The sequence below is a fragment of the Pocillopora verrucosa genome, chromosome 3, assembly GCF_036669915.1.
Source record: "Pocillopora verrucosa isolate sample1 chromosome 3, ASM3666991v2, whole genome shotgun sequence".
NCBI lineage: Eukaryota > Metazoa > Cnidaria > Anthozoa > Scleractinia > Pocilloporidae > Pocillopora > Pocillopora verrucosa.
In genome coordinates, this window is record NC_089314.1 from 25869718 (window position 1) to 25877124 (window position 7407).

The 7407-nt window shown below is 40.2% G+C and overlaps 1 pseudogene; it reads left to right on the forward strand.

The window, feature by feature from the left end:
• The first annotated feature begins 931 nt into the window (after nt 1-931).
• On the forward strand, nt 932-4363 carry LOC131777153 (uncharacterized; annotated as a pseudogene).
• Nucleotides 4364-7407: the final 3044 nt, after the last annotated feature.

The window sequence follows — 7407 nt, forward strand, 5'->3', positions numbered from 1 at the left end:
TCATGGCAACCTTTTTGTTGTTATTTGTTTAGTTTAGTTCTTTACATCCCCTAGAATCATAAATTTAGTAGACCATTCTATTTTAGTTAACAAATTACGTAATTTAAAAGTACCACGTAGTATAGTCAACTGGATCACTGATTTATGGTCTAATCGATCTCAAAGAATCACGCTAGCAAATGGTTGTTATTACGAGTCGGGTGCAGTCTTTTTGCATTGATAATAAATAATTTAGATGTAAACACACCATACTTATGGAAATTTGTTGATGACACTACAGCATCCGAAGGCGTTCCGAAAGGGAATGCCAGTAATGCAGAGTATAGTTAACCAGGTTATCGAGTAGTCCCATATAAATAGAGTACAACTCAACCCTGATAAATGCAAGGAGCTCCGAATCGCGTTTGCCCGGAATCCAGTTGAACTGGATGCGTTTGTCATCGACAGAAAAGAAGTTATTACTGCTAAGTTGCTGGGACCTACTATAGGTGCTAACTTAACTTGGAATGCACACACTGAAGAAGTAGTTAAGAAAGCTAGTAAGCGATTGTATTTCCTAGTACAGCTCAAACGCGCGAAACTATCGCCAACAGATCAAATTCTAATCTACCGTTCAGCTATTTTGTAACGCTTTGTCGCAATATTTCATCAAAGAGCTTGTTCGTATTAAGAAAAGGGTGATCTCAGTAATTATGACCGGCACGAGCTACGATAATGCATGCGAAATCCTTGGCATAACACTAATGGTGGATCGTACTGATTCATTATGTGATAAGCTTTTTCATAGCATCACATCTGATAAAGACCAAGAAAGAAACAGCTTACTTCCGCCATTACGCTCTCTCTTTTTTATATAAAAATCTGGACGAGAAACATTTCTTTTTTTTTTACTTGGCCTAATTAGATTTTTACTTTGATTCAAAAGGTATATCGCGAGAGCTTTACTGGGCCGCTGTTCGTGACGGAAAAGAAATCGACTGGCAGTGCGCGGTGTGCGAGTCCTATGCAGATCAGCCTGATGCAGAGAGCACCCGAGTCGAGGACATGGAAGAGAACATGGATTCTTTCAGCAATGATCACGAAATGGTAAGTACTTAAACTTACATTTAATTTGTTTCAAGTCTCTTAAAAGCTTAAGTTCAATTTTCAGACAGAAAATTACGTTACCCTTTTTTATAAATAAGAATGTACCTTATAAGCATAAGTATTAAAGGGGCTACGGAAACCTAAAGAAATGGTCTATTTTCATCAAAATAACGGTGCCAGTGCAATAAAGCTTTCCATTTTCACATGCAAAGTAGCTTAAAATGAATAGCAGTTCCACGTTCCTTCCTAAATAAACCCCAAGGTTCTTAATTTTCTAGGTTCTTATACGCGGGTTTTTACTGTAGTTAAGTTTTGCGAAAAATGCAAAGTGTTGTTTTTATAATCTCTGTAGTCAATGGAGTACTTCAACTAATTGCACTTGTTTTATCCTTTAGCTGTCTGCAACCGTTTCTGAACCAGAAGAGAGCGGAACGCCACTTTTCTCTGATGAAGGCACTTTCGGTGAGTTTGGTTCTGTGAAATGTATTACAAATAGATTTAAAAAACAGTTTTGATCAAAGTCTAGAAACATGCAGTAAGGTTCTTTTACCCGTTTTTTTATGTTTGTGAGTCAGAAAACGGAAAAATGGAAATCAGGAATACTCATTCATAACTGAAATAATTGTTTTTTACTGACTAATAATGTTGTAAATTACGTTTTATGTGGTCAGTGACAAATCAATTATTTTAGTTATGTTTGTGAGTATTTGACATATTTTCACTCTATAAAACAGATGACAGGTCTTCAGAGCCGCATGAAACGGACGAAGAACCGTCCATCTTGGAACCAGTTCCTGAAGAACCACCGATAGTTACCGAGCCAGTCACGTTCACCTTAGTCGAGAACGGCACGAGTCGTGGAAAAACCAGTCTCGTCGACAGCCTTGGGTTCACCTACAACGTCCACTCCAAGCGTCCCTACGCAACCTACTGGCAGTGTACGATGCGCCCAAAGGGAAATCCGTGCAAGGCTTCAGTGACGGAGCGTGATGGAACCTTCCAAGCAGGGAAGAGCGCCAAAACCATTCTGTGGAGATGGGAGCTATTACGGCACTAAAAATAATTTCCACTGTAAAGTCCAAAGCTCTTGAGGACAAATTCAGGCCGGCTTCAGCAATAGTCAATGAGGTATGTTAATGATTGTATTGCTGGCGTTTCAAGTTAAGTCTATTTTCATATAACTGGATGTTGTCGAATTTTTTCTTGGGTTTCTGCGTGATTGATCACGAAGTTGAAGGCAAAAAGACAATCTAAGATTAAATCAATCCTAAATTATACTTCCAGTATTTAAATAAATAGCCAGAGTTTTTAAGTTAACTCATAATGAAATACACTCTTTTTTATAAGAACGTTGAGGCTGAGATTGTCCAAACTTTTAAGAACGTATTAAGAACATTCATTAAGAACATTCAGTTTGTAATAATGAGCAGTTCAGCAGCATCAACCCCAAAAATTCGACGTTCTTGAAAGAAAAAAAAGAGTGTAGTCAACTAAGTGTTAATGTTATTGTTATTGATAGGTCCTGCTGGAAGAGCTCGCTGAAGCCCCGTGCGCAGCCCTACCCAAACCTGAGTACATCGCGCGAGCAGCCAACCGTCTACGCCAGAAACTACGTCCAGAACACCCAAGAGATCTTGACTTCGAGTTGGTTGATGACTGTATCCCTGACGGCTTCCTCCGTGCTGACATCGTAGTTAAGGATAGGTGCCACCTACTATTTGCAAGACTGGAGCAACTCACCATTCTCGCCCGTGCTAAGACATGGTACGTTGACGGAACCTTTAAGCTTGTTCGCCACCCGTTCAAGCAGCTGTTGACGGTAAACGCGTTTGTCCGATCAGGGGAGTACGCCAAGAAAGTACCACTGGCTTGTGTACTGATGTCCAGCAAGAAGGCAAAGGACTATAAAAAGGTATGTTAACATTCATTGCCATAGAGAAGGATCAGTCCCCATTTTCTTTTTCGCGTGGCCGCTTTCTGCCGCTTTTTCGCCTTGATCTTGTTTTCTCTATTCTGATATATTAAATCTGAAGTATATAAGAGAAGATAATTAAGCACTTTGAAAATTCATATTGGAAAAGAACACAATAACATTTTCTTTTTACGCTTTCTACACACATTGAATTTCTTCTGAATTTCAGAATGATTGTAAGAAAAATGACTTACTGGGTTGTTCTTTTACTTCCAGGTGCTCCAGAATCTAGTCCACCTAATGCCCCAGCTCTCAGTCAGGCAGGTCACCGTCGACTTTGAGAAGGAAATTTGGTCGGCCATCAGAGAAGTGCTCCCCACTGTAAAAATTCCGGGATGTGTCTTTCACTGGACACAGGCCGTCTGGAGGAAGGTGTGTATTGCGTGTTTTTTTTTCTTGGCAAATTACATCCAGTAAACAACTAAATTTAACTACAACACTAAATTTTCAGGCATTACACTGACCAAAACTGAACTGTGACCAATGTTATTTAGTTTCTTATATCATCTGACAGTGAACTTACTTAAAATGAACTTACTTAAAATCCATTATCGTCTAAAATGCGGGTCGCGGGTTTTTACTGTACTTTATTTACACCTTTTTTACCATTTTTTACTTTAAGGTACAAGAGCTTGGCCTTCAAAGGGCGTACATGGACGACGATTCCGTTTACAAGTACATACATATAAGCCTCCCGTATCCGGAAATCCAACCGATGTTCGACCTACTCGAGGAGCAGGCCCAAACCGACCAGCTGTGGAGACTTGTCCAGTGCATCCGACGACAGTGGACTGAGAGTGAAGAATTCACCCCAAGAAACTGGTGCGTGTACAAGAAGCCCGTCCGCACAAATAAGGACCTGGAAGGCGGGCATAACGCCCTCAATCGCAGAGCTTGAGGACAATGCGGTTTGCCCTTATACCTTTTAATTAAGTTACTTGATCGGGATGCAAAACTCACAGCTATTACAATCAGGCTGGTCTCTGACAACAAACTGAAACGAATTCAACGACGTACAACAAATAACATTCAGGCAAAACTATTCGCAAGATGGGAGAAGTATGAGAACAACGAGAAAACCGCTGCTCAACTACTCAGGACGTGCTCGCGTTTGAATGGACCAGCGCGCTCTAACTGATCATGAACGAACTGAACTTGCGTGAAGTAAGCTGAGAATCAGAAGGTTTTGTAAATAGGTTTTGACTAAAGCATTTTTTTGAATCAGAAGGTTTTGTAAATAAGTTTTGCATTGAAAATATTTTGTGAATCAGAAGGTTTTGTAAATAGGTTTTCCACTAAAATATTTTGCACTTGTAAATATTTATAAAAGTACGTATTGTAATTAAAATGTTGTTGATCTTATACTTGTTATATTTTATTTCTGACTCGTTTTGAAGGCTGGAAAAACAAACTCTGATTGCTTCTGAAAAATGGTAACTCGTTAATTCACATCGTAACGCATTTTTCAAGTAAAATTTTGAGTTATACATTTTTGAAACACATTTGGAAGCCATCGGAGTTTGTTATTCAACAGTTTTAAATTACCGCGATGTTAGCGCTCACACGCCGGCTTTTTCTGGATCTGTCAAAAATATGCAAATTGTTTGGAAGTCAGCCAAGCGAAACTAGCATTAACTTAAAAATGTTCTGACCCAAGTATCAGCATTACATCCGAAGCATCAGTAAGCACCCTTTTTACTAAGTTATTACTAAGTTATTACTAGATATTTGGCGTTGGCGAAGTGACCAGTAGGACGTTGGCGAAGCGACTCATCACGTTAGCGAAGCGACCAAAGACATTGGCGAACGTGACGTTGGCGAAATCACTCGTTGGCGAAATCACCGCAATTCTTAAGTCATGATGGCGCGCGTTGACCAGCAATTTGTATGCGACCGGGAGCTCTTTTCAGAGCTTGCTGAATCCCCCGATCGCTCTCTTCAGAGCTCACTGAACCCCCGATCGTCCAACAAACTGTCAGTGATCGGGAACTCTTTTCAGAGCTCTTTGAAACCCCGATCCATCCGATGTTACTAAACATGGTGCTGCCATATGTTGACGTTGTTAATCCAACGTTCGATTTACAAATAAATGGCGAAGGTATTTAGAGATGGAGGGAAGTATTCGGATGGCCCAAGACACTGTTTGAACTATTACAAATAAGTGTATCACAACTTGGATACCGACTCACGGAATCTGGTTGTGAACGCGTGGGGCAAGCGGAGATTTCGGCTCAAGATCCAGTCCACCTCAAACGGCAAAAAGAAAACAGCTGAAAGGTGAGACGTGGATTAAGGTTTCTCTTCAGCCTGACGAAATTGAACAGTCTCCTAACGACGTTGTAGCGCACCTCACCCGGGAAAATCGTGAGCTTAACGCATCTCTAGAAGCAAAGGCGGCAGATCTCTACCAGCACATATGCGATACCCACTCTTGCGAATTGACGTTGAATGCTGTCGAGAAGCTTCCCACTGAGTTTAAACCTGTCGAGGCAAGTTTTTCACACGATCTGTTCTTCATCTTATCATTCATTCATTCATAATCTTAATTATTATAGAAAACTCCGGCTTTATTCAGTCACCTGTCTTAGCCTTTCCTCTAGTCTCTTTGAAAGTAAAGATGAACCTGGAACCTGCTTGCATACTTTCGTTGAAAATTATTTTGGTTATACCTCAAAATGATGAGATGTAATTTTCGCTTCTCTTAGCCGACGCCAGCTAAGAGAAGCGAAATGATCAAATGACTTATATAAGTTGTATTTAGCACCGGTATCGCAGAGGTCATGGGTTCAAATCCCGTACGGGCCTGAATTTTTTTTTTTCAGGTCCTATTTTCAACTACTCGTTTCAGTAGTGTTGTTAGCTGCGAGGAGCTCTTAATTTCATCTCTTCACCGCGGTGCAAATATGTGAATTTCATATATCTAAAATCATCATTCATCACTTGGATGGTTTATTTGGACCCAACACATTGACCAGCTCCCATTTGGCTTTTTAGCTCAATTGGTAGAGCGCTGCACCGGTATCGCAGAGGTCATGGGTTCAAATCCCGTACGGGCCTGAATTTTTTTCAGGTCCTATTTTCAACTACTCGTTTCAGTAGTGTTCTTAGCTGCGAAGATCTCTTAATTTCATCTCTTCACCGCAGTGCAACATACATTTAAAATCATCATATTATGCGTAATTTTCGCTCGGTACTTAGATAACGGCGTAATATGTTACTAACACAGTCTATATACTGTAAGATTTTACGCCACTAACCCAGTCGGTGATTTAATTATAATAAATTAAAATATAATTAAATTATATTGCTGGCGTAAAATGTTACATAAATATATATCACCGACTGTAAGAAATTACGCCGTTAGTTACTGGCGTAAAATCTTCCATATAAGACTACCAACTGCAAGAAATTACGCCGTTAGTTACTGGCGTAAAATCTTCCATATAAGACTACCGACTGCAAGAAATTACGCCGTTAGTTACTGGCGTAAAATCTTCCATATAAGACTACCGACTGCAAGAAATTACGCCGTTAGTTACTGGCGTAAAATCTTCCATATAAGACTACCGACTGCAAGAAATTACACCGTTAGTTACTGGCGTAAAATCGTACATATAAAACAACCGACTGCAAGAAATTACGCCGTCAGTTACTGGCGTAAAATCGTACATATAAAACAACCGACTGCAAGAAATTACGCCGTTAGTTACTGGCGTAAAATCGTACATATAAAACAACCGACTGCAAGAAATTACGCCGTTAGTTACTGGCGTAAAATCTTCCATATAAACACAACCGACTGCAAGAAATTACGCCATTAGTTACTGGCGTAAAATCTTCCATATAAAACAACCGACTGGAAGAAATTACGCCGTCAGTTACTGGCGTAAAATCGTACATATAAAACAACCGACTGGAAGAAATTACGCCGTTAGTTACTGGCGTAAAATCCTACATATAAAACAACTAACTGGAAGAAATGCTATGGAACTGCTCCGTATTGAAGTAGAGAGAGAGGAGGAGGGCCCAAGAGATGAAGGTAGAGAGAGACGGAGGAGAGAAAGAGAGAGAAGCAGACAGGAGGATAGAGAAAGGATAAGGCGAGAGAGGGTCGAGGAACGGCGCAGAGAGACAATTGTTCAACCACGACAACCTTTATGGCAACCTCCACGTCAACCTACACGTCGTCCCAGTAAGTAATGTAAACTGCTTCCTACCGTTGGATATATTTTTAACCTTTTTATTTGGTTTTCCGATTATTCAAATCTCAAATACGCGATATAGCATGGCACGAAATATCCCTTCGAGTGTTGAACATGTCTCAATAGTGCGAGAAGTGAATTAGAGAA